Source organism: Oncorhynchus clarkii, chromosome 21 (assembly GCF_045791955.1).
Source record: "Oncorhynchus clarkii lewisi isolate Uvic-CL-2024 chromosome 21, UVic_Ocla_1.0, whole genome shotgun sequence".
NCBI lineage: Eukaryota > Metazoa > Chordata > Actinopteri > Salmoniformes > Salmonidae > Oncorhynchus > Oncorhynchus clarkii.
In genome coordinates this window covers 35747273-35761193 of record NC_092167.1, presented here as the reverse complement: position 1 = coordinate 35761193, position 13921 = coordinate 35747273, and positions in this window count along the sequence as shown.

Here is a 13921-nt window from a genome sequence, read left to right as displayed (position 1 = left end):
GTGCCCTAGAGATCTGTTTTCGAGTCCAGGCTCTGTCGCAGCCGGCCGTGACTGGGAGACCCATGGGGTGACGCACAATTGGCCCAGCGTTGTTCGGGTTAGGGGATGGTTTGGCCGGCAGGGATGTCCTTGTCCCATCACGCACTAGCGACTCCCGGTGCAGTGCACGCTGGCACGGTCGTCAGGTGTACGTTGTTTCCTCCGACACATTGGTGCTGTTGGCTTCCGGGTTAAGTGGGCATTGTGTCAAGAAGCAGTGCGGTTGGGTTGTGTTTCGGAGGACGCACGGCTCTCGACCTTCTTCTCTCCCGAGTCTGTATGGGAGCTGCAGCGATGAGACAAGACTGTAACTACCAATTGGGGAGAAAAGGGAGTAAAAAAATAAATAAATAGCATGAGCACATTTTGTTTAGTCACCAATAAATAATGTACTGTAATTATAGGCTCACCATTTAGTCATTTTTACTACCATTTAATCCCATAGCAAAAAAATACAAGACACACATGTAGTGCTGAATAGAAAGAATAGAAAATTGTCGATATAATTGTACATACAGTATTTGACTAGAACTTTACATTTTATCCAATGGCAGGATGTGTGCATGTTGAGAAATATGTCAGTCTTACAGTTTCATTATCCTTATACAGTACATATATAGGACAAATATTGTACAAATATTTGACTTGTCAACTGATACAGTATCGCCTGTCTCTCTGCTTGAAATTCAACAGCTTACAGTGCATGAAATTCATATAATATGACTGGTCGGTAGGGTAACCTCCATGATAACGCTTCCAAGGTCTTCACGGGTGTTAAAAGTGTTGTCTCCTATATGTGAGTTTGATGAAAAGTGTTCCTTCTCCACACACGGTTGTCAAGAGTGGTGGAAATGGAAGAAGAGCCAATCTCTCCCAGTCCATAAGGTGGCATCCCGCCCTTTCACATGGCACTCCACGGGTGTCTCGCTGTCTGCACCGACCAATGGCACCTCTGAGCAGTGTCGCCCTGGATCATGCCAACTGTGATGTCAGGATACAGGCTACAATTTGTTGTGTCCCCCCATGCTTCTGCAGCGTCATCACGCTGACGATTCCCAAGGCCTCAGTGGCCATTTTGAGGGAGGAATATCCTCCCGTATCCAGAAGCAGGCAATCCGAGTGCTTCCCGTGTCGAAATCCGGGACTGTTGGATCTTCAACTTTGCCTCCCATTCTAGCAAGCACCTCAGTCTATAAACTCAGAATGCTCAAAGAACCGCTAGTGGCTGTGGAGTCGAGGGGGCAAGCAGTGTTACACACATCCATACTACTTTCCCATATTCAGACTCTAGGCCTCATAAAAAAACAGAAAAAGAGCTGTCTGACTCCATCTCAGCGCATTCCGTTTCCGGGTCTTGAGCTAGACTCACTCACGTATCATGCTTTTCTATCCCCACGGAGGGTGTCCGGGTTTGGGCTCTGCCAAATTTTGATTGGGTCACACAGTGCGTTTTCTGCCAGTGCCTATGCCTACTGGGGATGTTGGATTCTGTGAAGGAAGTCGTTCCCGTGGGGCTATTGTTGATATGGCCCTTCCATCGCTGTGCTGGCTACTCACCTGCACTCATCTCACAGTCGGTCACTTCGGGTGTCCCTGTCAGGCATATGGGCTATGGCCCAGTGGTTGGACCCTCTGCTATTGTCAGGGGGCTCCCATGGGCTGAGTTGTATCCTGCAAGGTGATCACGACAGACACATCCTCCCGGAGGGTGGGGTGTGCTGTACGAAGGTAACTCAATTTGGGTGGTTTGACACTGTTGAGGAGCGAACTGTATTTCAATTACCCGGAGTATCTGGTGCTCAGGCGCTTCCCCCTGTTTTTGTCAGGCCGGCTTGTGCTGGTCAGAACCAACAATGTGTCAGTGGTGGTGGGTATCAACAGATTTGGACAGACTATATCTTTCCCGCCTAACATTGACTCGCTCCCCATCGCAGGGCAGCAGTGCACACATGCTTTCGCTTTGGGCAACGCATGTCTCCAGTTGCCTCAACTTGGATGCAGATGTTTTATCCAGGTGGGACCCTCTCTCTCAGGAGTGGAAGCTCTCCCAGGTATGTGTCATTTTCGGCAGGTCCAAAGTAGATCTTTATGCGTCACAAGAAAATTTGCAGACTAGTTTTCTCGATGAGGAACCCGAGTGGCCCGTTGGGAACGGATGCACTGGCGATTCTTGTGGTTCACCATTGGCCCAGGCAGCCTTGGATCACGCAGGTAATTTATGTTGGGACTCCCGTTGCACAGGGATCTGTTGTCCCTGGAACATGGCATGTTTGGCAAGCGAGGCCAGGGATTTGATTCCTTTGGGCCTGGCCAATAAGAGGGCCAAACTGATGGCTAGAGATGTACCTCTGAATGTTATTGCTACCATTCGAGAGGGCTGTACCACACGAGAGGGCTGTATTCGTATGTGGCAAGCGTTTGAGCTCTGGTGCCAAGATAAAGGACTTGTTCCTTTTCAGTGCTCTGTGCATTCTTCACTTTAAAAGTGTACATGGCCACATCTCAGCGAGTCATGTGGAAATTGATTGAACCTTACCGGGGGCTCACCCGCTGGTGGTGTGGTTCCTGAAATGTCTACGTCATCTCAGACCAGTCTCTAAACCTATTGCGCCCACATGGGACTTGGCGCTGGTTTTGGAGGCACTGTTCCCCCTTTGAGCCTCTGGAATCGGTGGATATAAAGATCCTTTCCTACAAAACCTCCCTGCTCAGCACTTTGGCATCGACTAAACGTGTTGGGGACCTCCACGAGTTATCCGTACACTCTTCCTGTGTCTAAGCAGCGTCTCCCCCACTGGATTGTGGAGACTCCCTGGCATAGAGCAACAAGGGGCAAGGGTTACTAAGCGGTGTACGCGCCCACTCCACCAGGGATCTGTGTCTTGGGCGTTGTTTAAAGGGTTGACTATAGGAGATATTTGTGCTGTGGCGAGTTGGGCATCAACACACACTTTTGTGAGGTTTTATCGCTTGGATGTCACTGCACCCAGTGTAACACACAGTCTGCTTATGGCTGGGACAGGGGAAAGTCACTAAGCAGTGCGTCGTTTTCGCAATACCCAGACTGCCGCATCTGGAGAGGTCAGGTCTGCGTGATCTGCCATGGGTCGTATCATGTAGTATCCCTTGGGGTCGGCTTGAGGCATGATTATATTTTCCCATAGTATATTGTACCGAAGTTGAATGACTAAAAAGGGAACGTAGCGTTATAGCTACTGTTCCTTGCAGGAGGGCAATGAGGTACAACACCTGTTTGTCCCCGCACCACCCATTCCTGGACTCTGTGAAGAGCGGGATTACATGAAGGAATGAATCTGAGCCTCACGCTTACAGTATCACCTGTACAGATTTCATTGGCCTTGTCAGGCGCGGTGGTGTAAAGTACTTTAGTAATAGTGCTCCTGACTATCCATAAATAACAAAAACAAAACATATGGTTTGCTTAATGTAAGCAATTAGAAAAAAAAAAAACTTTTTCTTTTGATACTTATCTATATTTAAAACCAAATACTTTTAGACTTTCACTCAAGTAGTATTTTACTGGGTGACTTTCACTTTTACCTGAGTCATTTTCTATTAAGGAATCTTTACTTTTACTCAAGTATGACAAATGGGTACTTTTTCCACCACTGGTCAGGAGTGATTGTATATCCTTCAACCAAAGCCGCGAGAGTGTGACTCCCCATAATATATGGTACCTCATTTCCCTCCGTCAGGGAACATTAGTTATAGTCATAATGCTATGTTATGAAACTATATACAGTACCAGTTAAATGTTTGGACACACCTACTCACTTTTTCTTTATTTTTACTATTTTCTACATTGTAGAATAATAGTGAAGACATCAAAACTATGAAAAAACACATATGGAATCATGTAGTAACCAAAAAAGTGTTAAACAAATCAAAATATATTTTAAATTTGATTCTTCAAAGTAGCCACCCTTTGCCTTGATGACAGCTTTGCACACTCTTGGCATTCTTTCAACCAGCATCAATGCATTTCAAATTAACAGGTGCGCCTTGTTAAAAGTTCATTAGTGGAATTTCATTCCTTCTTAGTGCGTTTGAGCCAATCACTTGTGTTCTGACAAGGTAGGGTGGTATATAGAAGATAGCCCTAAATGTTTTTTCATAGTTTTGAGGTCTTCACTATTATTCTACAATGTAGAACACTGTAAAATTAAGAAAAAAAACTTGAATTAGTAGGTGTGTCCATACTTTTGACTGGTACTGTAGGTTAACTATGCAACTCATCATTTTGGTTTAGTAGCTATCAACTTTGAGCAGATTAATGAAGTGATAGTATTGTTAGCAAATTACAAGAAAATCATTGAAAAAATGAATTGAATATGGCATTTTTAATAGCAGATACTTAGATTGAATATCTATTCAAATCAATTTGAAGACTGATTTCAAGACTGATTTGGTACAGTGGATTTGTGAATTTCTTTGTTGTACTCAGTAAATTGAAAATGTGGGGTTTTGAAACATGAGACATTTTGATGATCTGTTTTTATTTTTATGCTTAGAGTTGGAAATGTACGACATCCTTGCAAAAATTAAACAAAACAAAAACGAATAGAACAAAATATAGATTTTTTCATTGCACTGCTCATTGTATTGCCAGTCTGATAGAATTGAGATTGGGGCCAATTGGCATAGGTGAAAATGTGAATGTGAAAATTATTTTTCTGGGAGGCAAATCCACTTGTTGGTTGTGATGTTGGAGAAGTGCGTGTGCCCTTGTGTGTGTGTACCCAATAGTACAGGACACAATGGGTTGAGTTACCCTCAACATGAGTTAAAGTGTTCTTTTACTTCCCTCTAGTGTTGATTTCTGTTAGTTGGTAAAACTGCACTTTAGAGTCACAACTAATCTCGGTTAACCCCATAGAGAGTGATTGAGGACTGTAGTGCTCAAAAGTCTGTTTTAACATGGGCAGCGTCATTGAGGAATTCCACATTTTTTAAGTAGTCAACTGGGTGGGACATCCTATTGGTTAAGATAAAATCACATAATTCCATCCAGGTCATCAGAAGGGACAAGCCAATGAATTATACTTGTGATCAAACTTTACATAACTGCAGGTGGAAGGAAATGCTTTATATCTGTTCAAACAACACACTCCAGTTGGCAGTATGCACTCTTTCAGTTTGTTCACCAACTCAGAGGTAGTAGAAAAAGGAAACGGACTACTTAAAAATGGAGATGGGCTCAATCAATTGTGCTGCCCATGTGCTCACAGACACCATAATGGGACAGATACAATGATGAGTCCTCTATCATTCTTTATGCTTAACCCAGAACTAAAGTCTGCTTCCTCTGGTTGGTTGGCCATTCCTATGGTGGAAATTAATGGGGGGAAAAAATAGAGTTTTGGGATATATGCCCGAAAATAAGGTCTGATGTTAAGGCTTACACGGAACCCAAACCGGCTGTGTGCGTGCGCTATCGTGCGCTATCGTGCATACATTTATTTTGTCCCCCTACACCAAACGCGATCACGATACGCAGGTTAAGTGGAAGGGAGTTCCATGCACAAATGGCTCTGTATAATACTGTAGGTTTCTGTGAATTTGTTCTGGACTTGGGGATTGTGGAAAAAAAACCCTGGTGGCATGCCTGGTGGGGTAAATGTGTGTCAGTGCTGTGTGTAAGTTGACTATGCAAACCATTTGGAATTTCCAACACATTAATCTTTCTTATAAAAACAAAAAGTGACGCAGTCAGTCTTTCCTCAACTCTTAGCCAAGAGAGACTGGCACGCATAGTATTAATTCATATTAGCCCTCTGATTACAATGCAGAGCGAGACATTCCGGCCCTGTTCTGGGCCATCTGCAGCTGAACTAGGTCTTTCTTTGCAGCACTTGACCATATGACTGGACAATAATTCAGATAAGATTCAACTAGAGCCTGCAGGACTTGTGGATTGTGGTGTCAAAAAGCAATGCATCTCTTTCTTATGGACAGACCTCTCCCATCTTTACAACCTTTGAATCTATATGTTTTGACCATGGCAGTTGACAATCTAAGGTAACTCCAAGTAATTTAGTCCACACCATTCATTACCAGATTCAATTGAGGTCTAGAATTTAGGGAATTATTGTACCAAATGCAATGCTCTTAGATTGCAATGCTCAGAGATGTTCAGGACCAGTTTGTTACTGGCCACCCATTCCAAAACTGACTGCTCTTTGTTAATTAAGGGTATCAGTGACTTCATTAGCTGGTGTTGCTGATGCTTATGTGGTTGAATCATCAGCATCAGCATACATGGACACACATGCTAAGCCAACACTATTATAGGGAAGCAAAGCAACTCTGGATCATTCATAATGTGGGTTTGAAATTCATAGATGTGTGATGGATTCACTTTTGTAAAGTGTTCTATGAATAACGGTTTATTTGAATGATGATGTAATGATTAAACAGTACAGAGTATTGCAGGATGCTCACGGGCCTGCTGTTTAAAGTCTGGATGTTTTCAAGTTCTTAAAAACAGGAATATCTGGGTATTTTTGTTTTAGAATGTCTCTCAGGGTAATGAGAGAATGGTCTGACTGATGTTGTTATGGGTATGTTAAGCTCCTAAAAAACAATGAGGAGATGGGAGAGGCGGGACTTGCAGCGTGTCGAGCGTCACAAATGGAACCAAGTTATATTTTAGTGCCTGGCTACGCAGATGCTTGTTGACATGCGCGAGCAGTGTGGGTGCAATGATTGAATAAGTGTACATTTAGTGTACATTTATTTTGCACACTTGCACACGCGACTCAAACGGTGTGGTCAGCATGTTAGTCTTCTAGTGAGGAGAATAGTGCCGTTAATAGGCACATTACACAAGACAGAAAAACACAAAAGCCCATAGATGTAGCAATGCTCTCTTGGGTACATCAATTATACAAGCTGCAGTAGGCTAATATTTCTGAGTGTGGATTGTATTACCGTACTGTATTGTATTGTACTGTATAATATGGACTGGAATTACGCACCTCGTTCAAACCATGAAGCTGGGACAGAACATGCGATGCTGGTGCAGGACATGCGGCCTACAAAGTTACAATTATAGGATAGGGGCTATTTTAAACTGAACAAATATATAAATGCAACGTGCAACAATTTCAACGATTTTACTGAGTTACAGTTCATAGAACAAAATTAAGTAATTAGGTCCTAATCTATGGATTTCACATGACTGGGCAGGGGCGCAGCCATGGATTTTCCACAGGACAATGACCCAACACACAACTCCAGACTGTGTAAGGGCTATTTGTCCAAGGAGAGTGATGGAGTGCTACATCAGATGACCTGGCCTCCACAATCACCCGACCTCAACCCAATTGAGATGGTTTGGGATTAGTTGGACTGCAGAGTGAAGGAAAAGAAGCCAACAAGTGCTCAGCATATGTGGGAACACCTTCAAGACTTTTAGAAAAGCTTTTCTCATGAAGCTGGTTGAGAGAATGTCAAGAGTGTGCAAAGCTGTCATCAAGGCAAAGGGTGGCTACTTTGAAGAATCTGAAATATAAAATATATTTTGATTTGTTCAACACTTTTTTGGTTACTACATGATTCTACATGATTCCATGTGTGTGATTTCATAGTTATTATTTTATAGTTATTATTTTTTACATTATTCTACAAGGTTAAAAATTGCAAAAATAAATAAAAACCCTGCAATGAGTAGGTGTGTCGAAACTTTTGACTGGTACTGTACCTTTCATAATATTTTCCCTCATGTTATTAGCCTATATCCTCATTCTCTAGCATTGCTTCATTTCTTCCCCTCTTTCAACAGTTCAATTGAATAAGTTCGCATTGTCCTTATCTTCATCATTGTATTGACATGCTTGAATAATATAGGACCAGAATGAGATGCAGACGTCTTACACTTCTCTTCAGGAAGATTGAATGGCTATGTGTGTGAATAAACAACTGCTATAGCCTACCGCCATCTCGTTCGCTCTTCTGTCAAACCACCCGTGAGTTCTATGGGCTGCTGTATTTAACATTTAGCAAACAAGCGCTTCCATCCCTCTTCAAATAGTCTATTTTAGTATAGCTTTTCCTTGGACTCCAAGAGACAAGGAACACTTTTTAAGGAGAGAGGCCAGAGGAGCACAGGTGCCTATTGCGCAAGCAGCCTGGTCTCATAGACAAGATGTAACATAGTAAAAGTAAATCCGGGACATGTAAATTAGTATGATATGTTACGTTTGGTATGGTTACATAAGACAGATGGTTACTTAAGGCAAAAAGTTGGGTGCTTGGTAGGAGTGGATGTGTCTGCTTATAACGCGAACGTCTAGCAACCCAAAGGTTGCGAGTTCATATCTCATCACAGACAACATTTGATCTAATTAGCAACTTTTCAACTACTTACTACTTTTTAGCTACTTTGCAACTACTTAGCATGTTAACTAACCCTTCCCCTAACCTTAACCCTTTCATCTCAAATCAAACTTGATTTGTTTCATGGGCCGACTACAACAAGTGTAGATCTTACCGTGAAATGCCTACTTACAAGCCCTTAACCAACAGTGCAGTTCAAGAAGATTTAAGAAAACATTTACCAAATAAACTAAATGTAACAATAATAAAAAGTAACACATAACATAACAATAACGAGGCTATGTACAGGGGGTACCGGTACCGAGTCAGTTTACGGGTCAATGTGTTCCTTCAGACATGATGCTTGGCATTCAGGCCAAAGAGTTCAATCTTGTTTTCATCAGACCAGAGAATCTTGTTTCTCATGGTCTTAGAGTCCTTTAGGTGCCTTTTAGCAAACTCCAAGCGGGCTGTCATGTGCCTTTTACTGAGGAGCGGCTTCAATCTAGCCACTCTACCATAAAGGCATGATTGGTGGACTGCTGCAGAGATGGTTGTCCTTCTGGAAGGTTCTCCCATCTCCACAGAGGAACTCTGGAGCTCTTTCAGAGGGACTATCTTGTCACCTCCCTGATCAAGGCTCTTCTCCCCCGATTGCTCAGTTTGGTCGGGCGGGCAGCTCTAGGAAGAGCCTTGGATGTTCCAAACTTCTTCCATTTAAGAATGATGGAGGCCACTGTGTTCTTGGGGACCTTCAATGCTGCAGAATTATTTTGGTACCCTTCCCCAGATCTGTGCCTCGACACAATCCTGTCTCCGAGCTCTACGGACAATTCCTTCAATCCTCATGGCTTGGTTTTTGCTCTGACGTGCACTGTCAACTGAGGGACCTTATATAGACAGGTGTGTGCCTTTGCAAATCATGTCCAAACAATTGAATTGAGATATTTCTACAACTTGATTGAGTCCACCACTGGTAACACTGGTAACACTGGTGGACTCCAATCAAGTTGTAGAAACATCTCAAGGATGATCATTGGAAACAGGATGCACCTGAGCTCAATTTTGAGTCTCATAGCAAAGGGCCTGCATTTATTTGTAATAATTTTGCTCAAATGTCAAAAAACCTGATTACACTTTGTTATTATGGGGTATTGTGTGTAGACTGCTGAGGATTTTTTTTGTATTTAATCCATTTTAGAATAAGGCTGTAATGTAACAAAATGTGGAAAGGGTCAAGGGGTCTGATTACTTTCCAACGGCTGCGTATATCAATATTGAACAGTTGTAGGCCGTCATTGTAACTAAGAATTTGTTCTTAAGTGGCTTGCCCAGTTAAATAAAGATAGAAAAAAACAGGATTATCTATTTTGGATGCAATTTGAATGGAATTGATGGAAAGGGAGAAAGAAAGACTACAATAGAGTTCCTATGATGAGATGATAGGTATACATGCATTGTGAACTGCGCTCCATACTGAGGTTGTCTGTCCCCACTCAGACAGTTGATGATTGATCACGCAGAGAGCAGAGTGAAGGCCGTAGAAAAGTCAGATTTAGTTATTGCATATAATTGAACAGTTCCATTTCACATCATGGTGTTCATATAAATAACTGATGACAAATGACCGGTTTCTTGCAGTTACAGTGCATTGCGAAAGTATTCGGCCCCCTTGAACTTTGCGACCTTTTGCCACATTTCAGGCTTCAAACATAAAGATATAAAACTGTATTTTTTTGTGAAGAATCAACAACAAGTGGGACACAATCATGAAGTGGAACGACATTTATTGGATATTTCAAACTTTTTTAACAAATCAAAAACTGAAAAATTGGGCGTGCAAAATTATTCAGCCCCCTTAAGTTAATACTTTGTAGCGCCACCTTTTGCTGCGATTACAGCCGTGAAGTCGCTTGGGGTATGTCTCTATCAGTTTTGCACATCGAGAGACTGAAATTTTTTTCCCATTCCTCCTTGCAAAACAGCTCGAGCTCAGTGAGGTTGGATGGAGAGCATTTGTGAACAGCAGTTTTCAGTTCTTTACACAGATTCTCGATTGGATTCAGGTCTGGACTTTGACTTGGCCATTCTAACACCTGGATATGTTTATTTTTGAACCATTCCATTGTAGATTTTGCTTTATGTTTTGGATCATTGTCTTGTTGGAAGACACATCTCTGTCCCAGTCTCAGGTCTTTTGCAGACTCCGTCAGGTTTTCTTCCAGAATGGTCCTGTATTTGGCTCCATCCATCTTCCCATCAATTTTAACCATCTTCCCTGTCCCTGTCCCTGCTGAAGAAAAGCAGGCCCAAACCATGATGCTGCCACCATGTTTGACAGTGGGGATGGTGGGTGATCAGGGTGATGAGCTGTGTTGCTTTTACTCCAAACATAACGTCTTTGTTACCAAAAAGTTCAATTTTGGTTTCATCTGACCAGAGCACCTTCAAACTTTAAAGAACAATTTTTTTTTTTTTTGAATTTTACCCCTTTTTCTCCCCAATTTCATGGTATCCAATTGTTGTAGTAGCTACTATCTTGTCTCATCGCTACAACTCCCGTACGGGCTCGGGAGAGACGAAGGTTGAAAGTCATGCGTCCTCCGATACACAACCCAACCAAGCCGCACTGCTTCTTAACACAGCACGCATCCAACCCAATGCCAGCCGCACCAATGCGCCGGAGGAAACTCCGTGCACCTGGCCACCTTGGTTAGCGCACACTGCGCCCAGCCCGCCACAGGAGTCGCTGGTGCGCGATGAGACAAGGACACCCCTACCGACCAAGCCCTCCCTAACCCGGGCGACGCTAGGCCAATTGTGCGTCGCCCCACGGAACTCCCGGTCGCGGCCGGTTACGACAGAGCCTGGGCGCGAACCCAGGGCGCGAACCCAGGGACTCTGATGGCACAGCTGGCGCTGCAGCGCTCTTAACCACTGCGCCACCCGGGAGGCCATCTTTAAGAAATGGCTTTCTTCTTGCCACTCTTCCATAAAGGCCAGATTTGTGCAATATATGACTGATTGTTGTCCTATGGACAGAGTCTCCCACCTCAGCTGTAGATCTCTGCAGTTCATCCAGAGTGATCATGGGCCTCTTGGCTGCATCTCTGATCAGTCTTCTCCTTGTATGAGCTGAAAGTTTAGAGGGACGGCCAGGTCTTGGTAGATTTGCAGTGGTCTGATACTCCTTCCATTTCAATATTATCGCTTGCACAGTGCTCCTTGGGATGTTTAAAGCTTGGGAAATCTTTTTGTATACAAATCCGGCTTTAAACTTCTTCACAACAGTATCTCGGACCTGCCTGGTGTGTTCCTTGTTCTTCATGATGCTCTCTGCGCTTTTAACGGACCTCTGAGACTATCACAGTGCAGGTGCATTAATACGGAGACTTGATTACACACAGGTGGATTGTATTTATCATCATTAGTCATTTAGGTCAACATTGGATCATTCAGAGATCCTCACTGAACTTCTGGAGAGAGTTTGCTGCACTGAAAGTAAAGGGGCTGAATAATTTGGCACGCCCAATTTATCCGTTTTTGATTTGTTAAAAAAGTTTGAAGTATCCAATAAATGTCGTTCCACTTCATGATTGTGTCCCACTTGTTGTTGATTCTTCACAAAAAAATACAGTTTTATATCTTTATGTTTGAAGCCTGAAATGTGGCAAAAGGTCGCAAAGTTCAAGGGGGCCGAATACTTTCGCAATGCACTGTATTTATCCATGGAAAGGGGAGTGGGTTTGGGTGGGAAATCTCAGAATCCCGGTTCCCGCTACTCAACCTTGCATTCATTGCAGTAGAACACATCTTTCACCCGAGTCAGAGTCATGCAAAATGCGTTTTCTGTGAATTACTATGAGAATTTATTTTTTTTGTCACCAATAGGCCTACAGTAGATAATGTTAGGCTCACGGTTTAGTCATTTTAAGTAATATGTAATGAAATAGCAAAAAATAAAATATACATTTCAAAACTATTCTATTTGAAGTGCTGAATAGAAAGAATAGTAAACTCGGTCCTTTCTCAGGACCCTGTCTTTCAAAGATAATTCGTAAAAATCCAAATAACTTCACAGATCTTCATTGTAAAGGGTTTAAACACTGTTTCCCTTACAGACGGTAGGCAATTAAGGTCACAGTTTCGAAAACTTAGGACACTAAAGAGGCCTTTCTACTGACTCTGAAAAACACCAAAAGAAAGATGCCCAGGGTCCCTGCTCACCTGTGTGAACGTGCCTTATACATGCTGCAAGGAGGCATGAGGACTGCAGATGTGGCCAGGGCAATACATCGCAATGTCCATACTGTGAGACGCCTAAGACAGTGCTACAGGGAGACAGGACGGACAGCTGATCGTCCTCGCAGTGGCAGACCATGTGTAACAACACCTGCACAGGATCGGTACATCCGAACATCACACCTGCGGGACAGGTACACCAGGAACGCACAATCCCTAAATCAGTGATCAGATTGGACTGAGGGCTTGTAGGCCTGTTGTAAGGCAGGTCCTCACCAGACATCACCGGCAACAACGTCACCTATGGGCACAAACCTACCGTCGCGGGACCAGACAGGACTGGCAAAAAGTGCTCTTCACTGACGAGTCGCAGTTTTGTCTCACCAGGGGGATGGTCGGATTCGCGTTTATCGCCGAAAGAATGAGCGCTACACCGAGGTTTGTACTCTGGAGTGGGATCGATTTGGAGGTGGAGGGTCCGTCATTGTCTGGGGCGGTGTGTCACAGCATCATCGGACTGAGCTTGTTGTCGTTGCAGGCAATCTCAACGCTGTGCGTTACAGGGTAGACATCCTCCTCCCTCATGTGGTACCCTTTCTGCAGGTTCATCCTAACATGACCCTCCAGCATGACAATGGCACCAGCAATACAGCTCATTCTGTGCATGATTTCCTGCAAGACAGGAATGTCAGTGTTCTGCCATGGCCAGCGAAGAGGCCGAATCTCAATTCCATTGAGCACGTCTGGGACCTGTTGGATAGGAGGGTGAGGGCCAGGGCCATTCCCCCCAGAAATGTCTGGGAACTTGCAGGTGCCTTGGTGGAAGAGTGGGGTAACATCTCACAGCAAGAACTGGCAAATCTGGTGCAGTCCATGAGAAGGAGATGCACTGCAGTACTTAATGCAGCTGGTGGCCACACCAGATACTGACTGTTTCTTTTGATTTTGACCCCCCTTTTGTTCAGGGACAAATTATTACATATCTGTTAGTCACATGTCTGTGAAACTTGTTCAGTTTATGTCTCAGTTGTTGAATCTTATGTTCTCACAAATATTTACACATGTTAAGTTTGCTGAAAATAAACACAGTTGACAGTGAGAGAATGTTTCTTTTTTTGCTGAGTTTAGAAAGAAAATATTTTTCATACAGTATGTGACTATAACTTGACATACACATTTTTTGGGGGAAACCATTTTTTATTTTTTATCATTTGTATCCAATGGCAGTTTGTGAGCATTTTGAGATATGTCAGTCTTACAGTGTCATTATCCTTATACAGCATATGTAGGGTGTGAATTATTT